Source organism: Pygocentrus nattereri, chromosome 16 (genome assembly GCF_015220715.1).
Source record: "Pygocentrus nattereri isolate fPygNat1 chromosome 16, fPygNat1.pri, whole genome shotgun sequence".
Lineage (NCBI taxonomy): Eukaryota > Metazoa > Chordata > Actinopteri > Characiformes > Serrasalmidae > Pygocentrus > Pygocentrus nattereri.
In genome coordinates, this window is record NC_051226.1 from 27518978 (window position 1) to 27536482 (window position 17505).

General features: G+C 39.0%; 1 non-coding gene across 1 annotated transcript; it reads left to right on the forward strand.

The window, feature by feature from the left end:
* Positions 1-333: 333 nt before the first annotated feature.
* Positions 334-440, forward strand: LOC119265471. The gene has a single exon (XR_005131665.1). It is a non-coding gene; the product is annotated as a U6 spliceosomal RNA (small nuclear RNA).
* The last annotated feature ends 17065 nt before the right edge of the window (positions 441-17505 follow it).

A 17505-nucleotide genomic window follows, 5' to 3' on the forward strand; every position in this document is an offset into this window, starting at 1 on the left:
AAGCCTCTGAAAAACCTCCATTTGGAGGGCCACGTAGCCCTAAAGCTTCGCCCTATCCCTTCATCTCAACAAAAATCAGGACACCCTAATCCTAGACACAAACGTGCAAAACAGAGGGCTAAGGGCTAATGTTAAGTGGTAGGGGTGAAATGAGATTGGACCTTGGAGTTCCTAATATGAGCAAAACACTATAGAATTGTGGCACTTCATAACTAGGGGTGCAATACAAAGTATCATATTATATTGTATTTCATCGTAATATATCATATAGTATCACTGTTTTGTAGCTAATGTGTTCTCATGGTTAGCACAGTAGATCAAGGAACTATAAATGTGCTCGGTATGGCAGCACATATACTAAAATTGGATCGATACAGAGAAGATTAGCATGGCCCCTGCGAAAGGATGACACGCAAATCCGTGAAGCTCTCCATATTTTTGGGGCAGTCATGGGCTGGAGGTTAGGGATCCAGCCTCGTGACCGGAAGGTCGCCGGTTCGATCCCCAGAGCCGACAGCACATGACTGAGGTGTCCTTGAGCAAGACACCTAACCCCCAACTGCTCCCCGGGCGCTGCGGATAGGGCTGCCTAACGCTCCGGGCAAGTGTGCTCATTGCCCTCTAGTGTGTGTGTGTGTGCTCACTAGTGTGTATGTGGTGTTTCACTTCACGGATGGGTTAAATGCGGAGGTGAAATTTCCCCATTGTGGGAAGGGTCACTTAATCTTAATAAAGCATAGCTTTTGTTTAATGTTTCTAAGCTTAGAAGCTAGTTTAAATGGATCAGGCAAAACACCATACTTTTATGCTTTAACAAAGTAAAAGAAGAAAGATGAACATATTAATATAAGGGCCATTTTCAGGCATTATTTTTACTGCAGTGAAGAACATCAAGTACAACAACATCAAAATGCCATCATATCATATTGACTTCCACTTTGAATTTTGTAAATAGGTAGAACCAATAAAAGAGATGCAGAAATGTAGACCGTTTTGGTGTCCCTGGGGTCCAGTTGAAGGAGTCTACCTCACACCAATGAAGGGTCATATACACCTGGAGCAGGGGTGCTCCTGGACTAAGATTAAGAGTCACTACTCTAACTTACTTAATTTCAACCAATCAGGTGGTATAAGAAAAACAAATGTAGCCTTCTGTGACTGTAAATAAACTGATTACTCAGCCCTCAGCCACAAGCTTATCTTTGACCAATATATGTCCTCAATGCTTAAAACAAACATGATCTTACAAATCTAATAGGAGCTGACCTAACCAGGGCTACGAAGAACAACTTTAGCACGAGAACGACTATGGTATCAAAGAGCTTTCATCTCTTTGGGTCTATTTACAAGTCCCTGCATCTGATGAACACCCAGAAACCACAACTCCTTTCTTTTCAGGGAAGGAAAAAACAGAAGGAATTATAAAATTGACCTTGGACATTAACAAATGGGATCAGGGATGCCTATGTATGGGTTTATTCTGATCCTAAACAAAATGTCTCTTCCACTGGAGAGAGGTCTGGAAAAGCCAGCTGTGTCCCATCGTTAGTCCCCATTTACCCTGGGGCATAAATCTTAGCAACACTATTAGCTAATTTTAGACCCAGCGTCTGGCTACAACAAGAGGATAGGAACCAAATATACACAGCATATGGCCTTGCATATAAAAGGCCCGTAGGTCAGTTTGCTTTTTATCCAGCATTGCTCAAACTGGCTCCAAATGTCTCTGTAAATTGTTCATATGCTTACATTTGGTCTATGGCGGTAGTTAAGACTCAATTGAAGCATGGTTCATGTCCTGGAGGTTTTTGCCCAGCCATGCAGCGGAAAATACTCGATTTGCCTGATTACCTCTCAAGCCAAGGAGGCAAACTAATTAACGGAGTCAGGTGGAGTAGTGCTTGGTCAACACAAAAACCCATGGACCATTTAGTTCAAGCACTGTATACAGAATAGCTCAGTGGTACACTGTTGTCAATTTCAGTTAGGGCTTGTGAGCAGGAGTCCAACAAGTCAATTACAGTGAATAAATTGAAAAGGAGAAATGTTGCATTACTTATTACTGGCATGAATATAAAGTACTCTTCAGTAATTTCCAACTAACATGTCCAAGCAGTTGATTTCTTGAGATTTACAACAGGTTCAAGTACAGGCAAAATCATAACAACGGTTGTTTTCTAGGTTACCATATGCTGTTGTGTGCAAAGTTTGGGCACCCTGGCCAAATGACACATTTTGTTGATTTTTGAAGTGAAAAGAAGTAAACAACCTCTGCAGCAAAATGTTAAAAAAACAAATCATTGCATAACATAATACGTTCCCTGACTCCTCAAACCTTGTGCTAACACTCGATAACCTCGGGCTGTAAAGTATCTGAAAATGAGTAAGTAAGTAACTAAGTGATGCATAAAAAGAAGGAGGAATCAGCAATGCCATTAAAAAATGACAGTTAAGGGGAGCTGTGGAACTCAAGGCAAGATCGGGAAGACTAATAAAACTCAGAACTGCTTGTATGCTGGTCAGAAAGGCAAAGCAAGACACCCCATATGACAGAAAAGGACCAGTAGGAAAGCTTAATATACACAGGACTGGTAGTGCATCACTCTGTTGTGCAGTATGGCTTGCACAAACAAGAGTCATTAGAAAGAAACCTTACATCTGACCTCAACACAAAAGGCAATATTAAAGTATGCAAAACAATTTCTTGTTAGGCATTTCAGAGACAAGTGCTTCTACTAATGAGGTACAAATGGTACTTTCTGGCAACAAAAAATGAGAAGCATTTGATGAAAAGAACACCTTGCTGACTGTTAGTTGTGGGGTGGATCTATTGCTTTAGGGTTGTGTGGGAGTCACCAGCACAGGGAATGTTGCACAGTAAAATGAAAGAATGAATTCCGCTTCCATTCATAAAGCAAATGTGACACAATCAGTCCAAAAAAAAGAAAAATGACGCTGGAAAGAAGTTGGCTTCTACAACAGGACAACGATTCAAAACATACCTCAAAATCCACCATAAAGTGTGTCAGGCACAGCAGTTTTGCTGGGGGTTTTACACACTAGGTCTGATGAAGGTCTAGAGGATGGCTAACACAGTGGTGCATCAACAGATGGGCTACAGTTTCTAACTGTACACCAACAAGATAGACCTATGAGGCTGGTGCATAAATTAAGTAGGATATGTAAATCAAGTGGCTGGAGCTCATATAATTAATTTATTTAGACACAAAGTAACCTTTCTTAGTTTCTTGCTTATGTGGCTGGGAGAAGGAGAATTAATGAAAGAATGAGTTTAAAAACAATGACATGCTTTATAGAAGTAGAGTTAGAGCTAAAATGATTTTATTTATACATCAGTATTACAGGTCTGCTTTTGCTTATTATGAAGTACATTCCCAAACAGTCCTTTAGGCCTGTGCGGTACTATAATTAATCTAGTTAATAACAGAACAACAAAAACAACAAAATTGTCATACAAACTTTACCATCTAAGGCCGTTTTGTATTTGGCCATGGTGTCATAGCAGGCTGCTTTAGCCTTCTCCTGAGGTTGTTCAACCAGTGCAGCAGTCTGGAAACTTTTCGCATGCTTTAGAACAATCCCATATATCGCTGCTGATGGATGAAAACCTTGTATCTCCATTTTTTTCATTTTCTGGTTTTTGAAATAATTTGAAAACACCTGTTGCTCTTTACATTGTACATAGATTTAACGAAGAACGGACTAAAAGAAATGGCCTAAAATTCAATTGACTTACCTTAAAAGTAAAGTAGGTCTTTTCCTTCTCCTGTAAAGCAATTGTTTTGGTGATATGAGGTTTGTTTGAGCGATATGTTAGTTTCAATGATTGCAGTAATGATGTAGGATATTAAATCATCCAGCATATTTAAAAGCTCTGTTATGTTAACATGTGGGAATACTAAAGTCATGCTATGTTTTGCATAAAATAAATCAATAAATGAACCTTTTGACTGACACCAGGGACTGCTTCCATGGTAACTCTGGTAACCATCTGATAAAACGGATAAAAGAGCACACTGAATAAAATAAAAACTTGTGTTAATGTAATATATTTAATTCATGTGAAATCAGTTTACTAACATGAACCAACTAAAAGTCAGTACAGGACCTACTTTCAGGGCCTACTTTCTTCACATGCATATATGTTTTTTTTTCCTTACCTTTTTTTTTTTTGTACAGTGTCTTTGAGTGTTTTTAAATTAAATTTATTATTATTATTATTATTATTATTATTATTATTATTATTATTATTATTATATGCAAAATGACTCCAACAATTCCAAAGCAAACAGATGAACTGACGACTGATAGAGGCTACATATGAAATGTCTGGACTGCGCAGGAAGCGAGCTGAAAAATCTGCTGTAACCAGACACTAAAGAGTTACAGGATCACCATCAGCTAACGCAATGAGAGTCTCTATCACACAGATTTCATTATTACCAGGGGGTCCAACCATTGCAGAGGACACTGTACATTTGATTGCATTTCCAATTTTGGAGCTGTCAGACACTATTAAGCAAATGTGAACATACCTTCAGTTAGGGGTGGGCAATATGTCAACATGATATTATCATCATGATAATGTCACAATACGCTTTTCTAAGTATTTCATAGGCATCATCAGAATGTCTAGAGCATGAATAACAGTTTCATTAAAAAGACATTTAGAAAAGATGATGGCCCTACCATCAGGAGATGCTGCAGCCACCCGTGACCCCGAGTCCAAGAGGACACAGTAGACCATTTTCACACTTGCTTGTCTGTTAATGCGGAAGAGTAAATCATAGTGTTAAAAGGCTTTTGCTCACACTGTAAACAATGGCTGATACTGCCTGAAATTGCTGCGTTCCTAAATGCACCAATAATTCAACTAAACATCCTCACCCGTGTTTCCACTTGATCACATTTAAAAATGGTCAACTTCAGCTTAAAAGCTCCGCTCATCATGTGTTACTTGGATCAAAACAGAGAGTAAAACTGAACTGGGGAGCGAATTTGGGCTGTACAGCAGCACAGATTTATTCACATTTGTGATTAAAAATGCTCAGCTGCACAACAAATATTTATTCACTGGTGTATTTACAATTCTGGAGACTGTTATTGCAGAAGTTCGCTTAAAAACTTGAGAAACAAACTCCTCAGTGCTGTAGCTCAGTGTTTCATTTACGGCAATGTAGAAATACGTGTCTCTGTGCTGGCTGTGGTGTTCAGGGCACTTGCTAATATCTCTCATGTTGCTGGGACGTGTGATGTGGTGATTAACATAAAGATCTGCTCCACTCCTTCTCCGCTTTGCAAAACTTGTGTCAGGCAAACGTGTCAAGTTTCAGACATAGATTTTTTGCTGAAAATGTTCTGGTGTGTGAACACAGCGGCTTTCAGATGCACCTTCAAACATGGGACGCGTGGGACAGTCGTCTGCCACAGTGTGCTCCATGTACTTGACTCTGAGCACCACACAGGGGTAAATAGCAGCAGACACGCAAGACCATACAAGTTCAAATATATTAAAGTGCTGCACTACATGCTTTAGCCACATCAAACTAACCTTTCCACCCATGTTGGACGAACTATCAGGCACGACAACTGCTCTACTATTAACCGCACTGAGGCCAAAAGAAGATTTTTGAATGAGGCTGAGACAAACCTCCATCGCTGCTTCGTTAAGATCTGATAACACTACTACTTACAGACTGATATGATGATGCTGTGACTTTTGGCCTGATAGAATGGTGCACCCTCTCTCCACATCACTCAGTGCAAAGCTTGCAAGCACAGATATCTGTTAGCTAATGTAACAGAACTGGCGGTTAGAATTCTCCTCCAAGCATGTTCAGCTGTCCAATGACATTGCGTTAGCAGCAGTTTGAAAAGATGTGGTGGCTCTTTACGTGACTCAGAGGAAGCTTGTATTTGCCTTCGCCCTACTAGCGTTGGTGGTACTGTGTGATTGGGGGAGTTTTAACTAGAAGGTGGAAATGGAATCAACCAAATCCACCCCAAAAAGGACATTTAGACATACTGTAAACAGCAAGCCAGTAAAAAAAACAATTGGTGTATAGTAATTGTACACACTAAAAAAACTACCTAAATGAATACCTGAATACCTGGCCATTGTACCATTACCCATTTCATTAATGTCCTCCATATCGATTATTCCAGCATTTCTCTATGCTGGTTTCTCTGTGTGTCAGCTGTTGCCCACACTTTGGGGATCTTTACTATCCATCACAATATAAAAGTGTGTAACGGGGAGCGAAGTAGCGGATGCATGTGCGGAGGTAAGTGACTTTTATTGAGGGCAAATCCAGGGTTGTGGTCAAAACGGTCCAAGGTCATTGAGCCAAGACGGAGAGATCGTGGGGCAGACATGACAAAACCAGAATACAATCAATAACACAGAGAAACAAAGCAAACATCAAACACAGACCAAAACAAAGACCAGCAAACACAGGGCTTAAATACACAGGAATAACGAGGAACAGGTGAAAACAATCATGGGCGGAGTTACAAAACAAGGGGCTGGACTAAACCAAAACAAAAATGCACATGGACAGGACTGGGAGGGGCCAATCGTGACAAAGTGCATCCAGGCCAAAGAAAACTGTCTACAAGTCTGAGGAAGAGACCCTGAGAGAAACCAATTCTCAAAGGGAAACTCTTCCTCTGGGCCACACCAGATAGTAGAGGCATAGTCAAAATAGAGAGAGATCAAATTTAAGCTGCATTAAAGAAAATAGAGCTAGTCAGATGGTACAGCATGCTTAGTAAATAGATGAATTTTTACATAACACATTCAATTTCTTTTTCTTCTTTTGACTGGCATGTTGCTACAGAGAAAATGAAAACACTTTTAGTTACATAAACCACTGATAAAACAGTGGGGAGCAGAAATGACTACTTAATAGTTTTGATTACAAGTAATATTCCCTACCTGTTATGGAGGATAATTGCAGTAGAAGTGGGCAATGCAATGTGAGAAAGGAACCTTTTTTGTTTGTGGCAAAGTCGATTCAAATAAGGTTCTCAAAAAGGGGTCAAACTGGTTGCTCTTGGCTGCATTTCCAATATTAACAAAATAAGCTTTTCTTACGCAAGTACTATCGACTCGGACAGGGAAATGCAAAAATGTAAGTGATTTGGTGTTTCAGTGGTTTTCTACGATGGAATCAGATGAGGTTGCAGAAGATTAGCACCCGTTCCTCGTGTCAGTGATGCGAGGAGCAAGTGGAAAACGACAAGGTCATTAAAAGGAGTTCCACCACCATTATGAGCTTTTAGGCTCCATCACTCCTGTAATTTAATACGCCGGTGAGAGGCGGACGGGTCCCGAGATGTAGGTTCATGCATATTTATGCATTTATGATTGTCTCCCAGGTTCATTGTGAGCGATTTCTAAACAACAACTTGGGAAAAGCTTTGGTGGGGGGTTTTGGCTCATTTTTACTCTAAACATATTGGAATTCGCACTTGTAATCATCTCTTTCCACCACTTTGTGAGAGTTTAACAGTTTTCAAATGTATATGTGAGCCCCCCAACCCCCCCCCCACCCCATGGGAACACTGTTTTATTTCCTACCTAACTGCTAATTTCACTGAGAATGTTCATTTTATCTGACACATTATCACCTTACATGATATGTTGAGTGAGAAAGCAGCACTCAAACTGAATATTTATCAACAAGTCATAGAACTCAGGGTTTAACACATCTAAATTGATGCAAGAAACATTGTTGAATTGGTCTTTATATCCTTTTGGTGCTAATATAAGAATTTACTGTCCCCAGTGTTACTGTTACACACTGCAAGCTTAAAAAGTCTAGATGTTTTTAATGGCATGTTCATTTTTATACCACAGTGGCATGTTGTGGGTCTTGAGTTTATAAACCTCACCTCAGGGGAAGCATATTAAATCACCTTCCTCCAACCAAACCCATTCATTATATCATATGATGTGGTAACATCTCTCACCAGAGGCTTTGCTCAAGATACCCAAAACAGATTTTAAAACTGAGCACATTTTTTACAACCCCAATTCCAATGAAACTGGGACGTTGTGTAAGACATAAATAAAAACAGAATACGATGATTTACAAATCCTTTTCGGCCTATATTCAATTGAATACACTACAAAGACAAAATATTTAATGTTCAAACAGATAAATATAATATCCATAATATCATCAAAAGATTCAGAGAATCTGGAGAAATCTCTGCAAGTAAGCGGCAAGGCAGAAAACCAACACTGAATGCCCGTGACCTTCGATCCCTCAGGCGGCACTGCATTAAAAACTGACATCATTCTGTAACGGATATTAACCACATGGGCTCAGGAACACTTCAGAAAACCACTGTCAGTGAACACAGTTCGTCGCTCCATCTACAAGTGCAAGTTAAAACTCTGCCATGCAAAGCGAAAGTCATATATCAACAACACCAGAAACACTGGACTGTCTGGATTGTTATCAGCACAAAGTTCAAAAGCCAGCATCTCTGATGGTGTCGGGGGGTGTTAGTGCCCATGGCATGGGTAACTTGCACATCTGTGAAGGCGCCATTAATGCTGAAAGGTACATACAGGTTTTGGAGCAACATCTGCTGCCATCCAAGCAACGTCTTTTTCAGGGACATCCTGCTTATTTCAGCAAGACAATGCCAAGCCACATTCTGCACGTGTTACAACAGCGTGGCTTCGTAGTAAAAGAGTGCGGGTACTAGACTGGCCTGCCTGCAGTCCAGACCTGTCTCCCATTGAAAATGTGTGGCGCATTATGAAGCACAAAATACGACAACAGAGACCCCGGACTGCTGAGCAACTGAAGCTATACATCAAGCAATAATGGGAAAGAATTCCACCTACAAAGCTTCAACAATTAGTGTCCTCAGTTCCCAAACGCTTATTGAGTGTTGTTAAAAGGAAAGGTGATGTAACACAGTGGTAAACACGCCCCTGTCCCAACTTCTTTGGAACGTGTTGCAGGCATTAAATTCAAAACGAGTGAATATTTGCAAAAAACAATAAAGTTTATCCGTTTGAACATTAAATATCTTGTCTCTGTAGTGTATTCAATTGAATATAGGTTGAAAAGGATTTGCAATTTGCAATATTCTGTTTTTATTTATGTTTTACACAACATCCCAACTTCATTGGAATTGCGGTTGTAGATGAGTACAGAAGACATGAATTACTAAAAGGACTGAGGATTCCAAATTGACATTTACAGGAGGTTCTGGGCTAAGGCTTAGACTAAGAAGTTAAGAAGGTAAGGCCACAGCACCACTGTGCTGCCCACATTATAATATAGATTAATGTATATATCGCTGTTGCCAGAACATTGTATCTCCAAAATGGTAACTTTACAGGAGAAGGAAAAAACATAATCTGCTCTTAATGTAAGTCAATAGAACCAAACTTTTTTCTAAGTAATTTTGGGTCATTTATTTTGGTCCATTCGTCATAAAATTTACAAACACTATATAGGGCAAGGAGTTCTTTCAAATGATGTCAAAAACTGAAAAACGACAAAAATGGTGATATGAGGTTTTGCTCCAACAGCAGCGATATAGAGTTGTCAAAGCTTACGTTCACATGTTTAGCAATACTCTCAGCACCTACAGTAGACTACACTGGACAGTGCTATGGAAAATCTACAAATAGCAAACTAATAAAAGCAACAGCAAAGTAGAAGGCTACATTTACTCTTAAAACCACATATACAGTCACTGTTTGAAATCCCCGTTGCTGACAGTGGACATATGTGATGAACGATGGAATCCGTGTTCACCCTGTTCAAATTCATGTTCAAATCATTACATGATTTTTCGGACACATGATTTTTCGACCTCAAGAGTTTGGTTCATTTGGCCAAGAGTGAAAGCTGTTTTTGAACCTGGATGCAGTCCAGAGAACAAATCTCTGGTCCTCCTGAAAGTGGTGGTCTGGGATTCACTTCAGGCAAATCCTTGTGTGGTAAAAGCTATCTGCTCCTGGGTCAGTGCATCAAGTAACAAGACTGGTTCATTTGATCACATTGCTCTGTTTCAAGTTTCGTAACAGTGAGGAAGGAGTTAGGGATATGAGGGCTCTGCAATAAGAGTATCTCAAAAAACGCAAGTCCTGTGCTGTGCAATGTAGCTAAAAATCTTCTTAAGAGAGAATAGCTTCTGTATAAATAAAAAAATGTAAATAATAATATTAAGAGTATAGGACTACTGTCAATTGTCATCATTTTATTGCCAAAAAATTAAAGGGATGAAATGTGACATGTGGAATTGAATATATGAACTTCTCTTGTGTGCAAACAAACCCATGATAACAGTTGCACCTGAAGGCTCTTATATATACACATATGCAAAGTATAAGCACTCAGTATCCAGGCACCAAACACTACATTCACTCAATATGTTCCACAGATATTATATGTAGCAGGGATGCTCTTCAGTCTAATGTTCTACTCAGGCCCCCCTGAGAATTAAGGGGGCAAAGCCCAACCTCTTTGTATGGCAGTTGTACAAGTAGGATAATGCACATGGAAAACCAAGCTGTTAACACTAAATTGATTTAGTTAAAATCTATTTTTCTAAGCACATTTTACTTCTAGAGGCACTCCTGCTGTCTTGCTCCTTCTCTTAATTCTTCTCCCTGTGCCAGTTCCTCTCTTACTTCTTCTTCCTGTGCTGTTTCTCCTCTTGCCCAGCTCCCCATTCATTTTTTGGATGCTCCCTAATTGCCATTAATTTTCTTTTTATTTCAATTATTTCACACACATGCATTTGAAAACTTGTGCCAAAAATACACCCCAATTTGAATCATCAGTCCATGCTAGCAAAAATAACAAAACAAGCTTAACAATTTACCTAGTGCCTTACATGAGTATTCAACCCCCTCAAAATTCCCCATCCCCGCTGAGGAAAAGCATCCCCACATAATGACGCTCCATACTTCCACCTCCATACTTCACTGTTGGGATGATGTTTGTTGGTGATTAGGCTGTGTTAGGTCTGTACTACACATAACATTTTGAATTTTGGGCAAAAAGCTCAAATTTTGCCTCATCTGACCATGAAACCTTACCAGATCAGATTTCAGATATGCTTTGATGAGTTTTTACTTCAGTAATGGCTTCCTTTTATACACCCTCAGAGCTCCCACCAGAGGCCAGCTGTATGTACAGCTCTTAATATCGTTGCTTGGTGCACCTGCACTCCAGCAAAATAAAAAGCATTCTTACAATATGATGCTGACACCCCCATATGGGTGATTGTTGATGAATTAGCTGTGTTAGGTTTGTACCACACATGACATTTTGAATTTTGGGCAAAAAGCTAAATTTTTGTCTCATCTGACCACAAAACCTGATCCCACATTTCAGATTTGCTTTGATGTGTTTTTACTTCATTTTATAAACCCTTCTATAGAGGTCAGCTGTATGCAGAGCTCCTAATATCGTTGCTTCACTCCAGCCTTAGGAATTGAACCCTGTAGCTCTGTGTTGGCCTGTCTATGGTTTCCTTCACAAGTCCCCTTCTTGCTCTCATGCTGAATTTTGAGGAACAGACTTGTCTAGGCAGTGGTATTATGCAGCTTACCTTTCCTCACAATTGATCCAATTGAGGGTCAGTTTTTTTTTTTTGTTTGTTTGTTTTTTTTATGAAATAGCAGCACAAAATAACCAGTATAAAAATATGTGTCATTCATAATCCTGACTTTTCAAGAGGTTTAAATACTTTTACAGGGTGCTCTATTTTCATTTCAAAGAAAATGAATTTAAGCTACGTAGCAAGACTTACGATGATGGTCTAGACTCTGCAAGCTGATGTGCAAGCAGCAGAGAAATCTCTTATTAAATATTTGCAAATGTCAGCATCTTTGAAGAAAGTGTGTTGCTTATGCTAAGCTAGGCTAACTTCACCTACTGCTAGCTGTGTGGAGCCCAGTAACCACAAATCAAGGGCTCAAGAAAGCCATTCAGGCACCCTTTGAAGAATCTTAGGGCACTAAAGAAAGTGGCTTCAATCAAAACAGTTCTAATGTTTGTGTGGTGTATTTTGGCCCAGTGCTCAAGATTAAAAAGCAAACACAGTCACAAAAACGTCAGGAAGAAATTATACAGGCCAACAGTTGGTTAAGATTAACTTACATATTTAACAGTAAGGGTGTATATTTTATGATACACCTTGCTCCAAAAAAACAAGTGACTTGCTAAGGTCTGTTATTTAGGACAGGACTGAAGTCAGAGGTGCAGCTGTAACTAGGCTAACTGCTCTAGCCTGCATTAGCTAGAACCCAATTTCTCTGTTTACAGTTTTACATTTACATTTATGGCATTTAGCTTGACAAACCAATGTGTGGAAGCTCAGGAATTCTCACCATCTACTGCTGCACCAGTTAGCTCTAGATGTTAGCATTTGCATAGTGTTAGCATAGAAGGCATGTGTTTGTCTGCTGTCTTGATAAGGTGGGCACCCCACTGTCTTATGCCACTGTTGATTCACCTTCAGACCAACCAGATTATGGTTCTGTATATAAGGTCTAATTAGTTTTTAATCTCTTCAAACAGATTTCACATGTCCACAGCATTTTATTTTGGAAAATAAGCTAAGACAATTATTTTAGAAAAAGAAAAAAAAACCTAGGCCATTACAGTGATTTTGTTAAAAATGTTATTACTGACACTGTGCCAGACTGGTAACAGCTGTATAAATGGCTTGGTTGACAATATTGCTATTAAAAATATTTATTAAACTAATTTACAAAAGAAAACGAAAGAAAGAATTAAAGGAGAAATAAATAAATTGGACTGGGATTGGAAAATGAGAAATAAAGTGGCATTTTGTTTAACAGCCGCTGCTGGGCTGCCTGTAAGATGCTGAGCAAAAAGCCAGTTAGCCGCCAGCTTTGCTGTCAGAGGGCCAACAGTGGTCGGCTATCCTCTGGTTTAGCTCATTTAAGGCAGCCTCTGTTACTCAAGAACAGTGACCAAATGATTTCCCTAGGCTCTTTTGAAAAGTGATTTTTTTAAAGTATGCTGCATGCTACTATTTTTTGTATCCAGCTAACACTACTTAACCCTATCTGTGCATTATGATACATTAATGTTAGACCAAAAAACTCTTTTTTTTTCTTCCCCGGGGCTCTATCTGTTCGTTAACTCGTGATTACAAGCATATCAAAATTAATCCAATTGCACATCCCTAAAGCAGATGGTATAGTAATGAGGCCATACGCTGGACTTAGTGATGCCCCGTGTGATACATGCTTAACATAAAAACTGTTGCACAAATACAGCAGTTCCTTCAGTTTTATAGAATTATATACACAGAAAGACTGAAATAGAATGAGATGCACATGTGAAAAACAAAATAAGTTACGCTTAAGAACTTTGGTTTAGCTTTACTGACACTGAAGGCTACTTTGCTATCCTAACATTAATCACCTTCGTAGTTATTCTTCTTGGTGTCAATATATTTGTTTGTTGGTGTTCTATTACATAATATCATATGACTCAGTCATACCAAGTCTCGGTCATGCCAAGTTAACCACCAAAAATAAAAATAACATTGCCATTCATCACTTCTGCAAAAGGAACTGAGGAACTGAGGCTGTAAAAGTTTGAACTGACTTGGACTTTAGATTAAAATTCTTTCACTTTAAACGACCTCATATCATAATTATGTTCATTTTATTAAAAGAAAATGATTCAAATGTTCCATTTTGTCAAAGATAAGACAATCATAACACTACTGAAAATGTACCAGATGTTTCAGTAGATATTAGCTCATGTTAACCAGTACATGACTAGCAAATACAGCTTTGAATAGTTTAAGACACAAAATTTGTTTCAGTAGTGACAGTTCTTAATGTTACACACTGGTGGTAATCACAGTTTGGGAATTTAGTGTAGTCTCATCTTCAGAGTCTGACCAAACTGGTCAAATGTGCTCTTATAAGTGTCCATTTTCTGTTTGTGTGCAAAGTTAGAAGAAAAAAAAACATCAAATGGCTTGAACATCTCCTACAGCTGTCAAACTTGTTGCTTAGCAACAGTGTCTCGACACAGCGATTCGGTGTTTGTGAAAAACCTGTGACGTCATGGCAAAATAACAGCACGGTGAGAACACTTCTCAACCAATCAGCTTGCATGGCTGGAACTAACTGTTGTATAATAATATTTTATTGTTAATATTATTAGTATTACTTAAAATTCTAAGAAGATCATCTGTAAGATGCTTGGGTAAGGGTGTGTCTGTTTCTAGAAATTCATTTCTGTGGTCTAAGTATACATATCACATAAAACATTTCACATTATTTTGTGTAATAACTCTAAAAATACATACTCCAGCGCTATTCTGCCTATATATGTCATATCTTCCTATTTTTATGGTTTTAATTATGAGGAATCCCTTTAATCAGGTTAGTTACTTCTCTCAATGTGCTAATTTGGTGACTGAGTTCAAACTATAGTTACACTTGTCAGAAGTCTTTGGGTCAAGCTAAGTCAAGTCATTACGCTGGGGCTCTGCTGACCTACTTCTGGAGCCAGCTCCCATGTGGAACCTGTGAAAAATAGACCAGCGGAAAGGGACCAGGAGCACACCACCTGAAATTTCAGCTGAGCTCACTTCGAAATGCTGTGGAAGTGCTTTCATTTCTCAATATGCATTTGACACCCTCGGCACCTCTAGAGAGCAGCTGGCAGTAGGTAGGAGTCAGTAAGTCACAAAGTCAAATCTAAGTTTTATGAATTATGCTGATGCAATCTGAAAAAATATTTTAAGGTATAGTCACCCATTTGAATGAAAGCAGCCTACGCGATCAGCAAGTTTCTGTCCTAACAGCTCTTATGGATCAATAAATGGATTGCATCTGACAGTTTATAGGATATTTAATGCTTTTAGACCTGCATAGACTACAGGATTACCGGATTTGTTATTGGTTTCATTAGGCCTTATTTTACTGTTATAGAACACTATTATTTAAAGGAGATTCCCACTCCCATACAGCAAATTCATTCTGCCTTATTTTACTGTTATAGAACGCTATTATTTAAAGAGATTTCCACTCCCGTACAGCAAATTCATGAGTTCTGAAAGTACACCGCTCTATTTTGGAGTGGTTCAGTGATGCAGTGAACGAATGCTTTATTTATTTCTTCACAATTCCTTAGCTTGCCTACAAACATATGCATCAGCTTGAGAGGCCACAAAGCTCTTCTACCAGCATATGGGCTGTCATTTCACTTTAGGAAAAAACCTCTATTTCACTTTCAGTCAGAAAAAAAGAGAGTAAAGACAGACTTTTTACTAAAACATGAAAAGAAAAACAGAAACTAAATCATCACAGTGGATTAAACCACATCCACATTATCACTTGCTCTCAACATTTGAAAACATACAAAATCCTTTCATCACCTCGTTGGCCATATAACACCCATTTCATATCAGTGATATGGAGGTGGGCATGAGGGGGGGGGTTATAGCACTCTGTTATCCAGCTGGCCCACTCGGTGCCATGATGCACAGGAGGCACTCATTTTTAACAGCTAGAGTGCAATCAGGAAGGCTGAGATGGAGGAAATGGCAATTAACAACCTACTGGGCAGCACTCCAGTTCACACCGGCAAGGAGGCACATTTGGAGACAGACAGCAACATTCAGCAGCTCGTGATTACTGTACTGGAGAGAGCAGCAGATTGAAAATGGATGGGAAGCTTGTCAGTGGTAGTCTGCTGGTGGCCAGGCATTAATGGGCACGCTTGCGTGGCGTCAATGATGGAAGGAAGGCAAGGAAGGCAAGGAAAAAGTAAGAGGTAGTACAGTGTCCTTGGGAGAAGGTAGGCCTGTGCCTGTAAATGAGTCCTCTTATTCAGGTAACTGTGTGAAAAATAAGTGCAGTAAGTGGTTAAACTGGGTTGGCACAATGGTTATATTATGTGGATGGCAACTCTAATAATGATAATATAATCAGGGTGGGGTGGTATCTACTTATAGTGATCAAAGACAGTGAAAAAATTCAGTTAGCTTGCATGGCCACCATATAAGTCAACACAGACCACATTTTTCAAGCCATCATTCAATAAAGGTCAAACCATCTGTCTACAAACTGATAAAGAGTGCTGTTAACTAAGAGAGTGGCTGGTTAGTCTTAGCTTAGCCAGCATGATAACAGCTCTGCTCACCACAAAACAAGCTCGATTTCATCCAACCAAACCACTGACAAGTTGATTATTACATCAAATATAATGAAATCAAATCTGAATGGGTGAAGTAGAGAAACTAGTGTTGGAGGGAAATTAAGAAATTTATTTAGCTGTGTAGCTACAGAGCCAAACATGCCGCACACCACAGCACAAGTTAGATTCTGACTAGTGTAACAAGTGTAGGTGATAGAAACTAATGTCTGAAACAGCAACAGCTGAATGACTGGTGTTGCAGTGACTGAAGACTAATCAACCTTTTCTGTGGTGTGTTTGGGAGTGTAGCATTTTGGCTAACAATAGCTCAGTTAGCAGACCAAATATAACCGCAATGTGTGGATGTGATGCTTCTAACTGGATAAAAACCGCTACTCATCTAATGCACATCTTCTGCTAACTTAAGTAACTTAAGACAAACTCACTCGCTTTGACAACAGAAAAACAAATGTAAATAAAAAGTATTGCTCCTACCGCATCCATCTTGTTTCTGTTCTGTTTGCCATATTTATGACCCCTGAAGTCATAAGTGTGGACTTCTGAGGATGATTTGAAGACTGTGTTGATCTTTGTGAAATAAAAGAACATAAAACCACAGTTCAGTAAAAAAAGGATGGTTGCACTATATTTTCATCTTTAATATAGCCCACAAAACTGTAATGAATCCAATGTGAACAGGGTTGGGATAGCTACTGAAAAATGTGTAGTTATTAATTAGTAGTACTTTCTCAAAATGTGTAGCAAACTACAATTTAGCTACTTTTCCGGAAAGAGTAGTGGCTACTTTTTGAAAAGCGCAATTTTCAGAATGTTTATGAATCTCCACCAGACACAACAAACAAGCCCAACTGAAAGTGTGAACAAGACAAAACATTGTCAACTGTTCAAATAAAACTGCTCCAATTTAAACATTTCAGGAAGATACAGACACGACATTCAGAGTCCTTTGTTAAACTTCAGCAGCACTTCAGCCTTTATTTAGAGACCCTGGCTCTGCGGTGTACTATTAGTAATAATCTATTACAAAAGTGTTTTTTTCCACTTTAGCCAAGACAGTAGTCAGCAACTCGCAGCTCTTTTACTGCCCTGTTTCGACTCCACAGCAGAGCTAGATTTTTAGGTAAAACAACAGTCAGCTCTGCTGATCGTTCTAACACAGTTTTAACAACAAATGGTCTTAAACGCTAGCTTTAACATAGAACTGCCGTAACTAGGATCAGAATTTTGTGAGGTCCATTTTGCAGAAATGTTACTCACATCTGATTGTGATTAAAACAACTAGCAAATA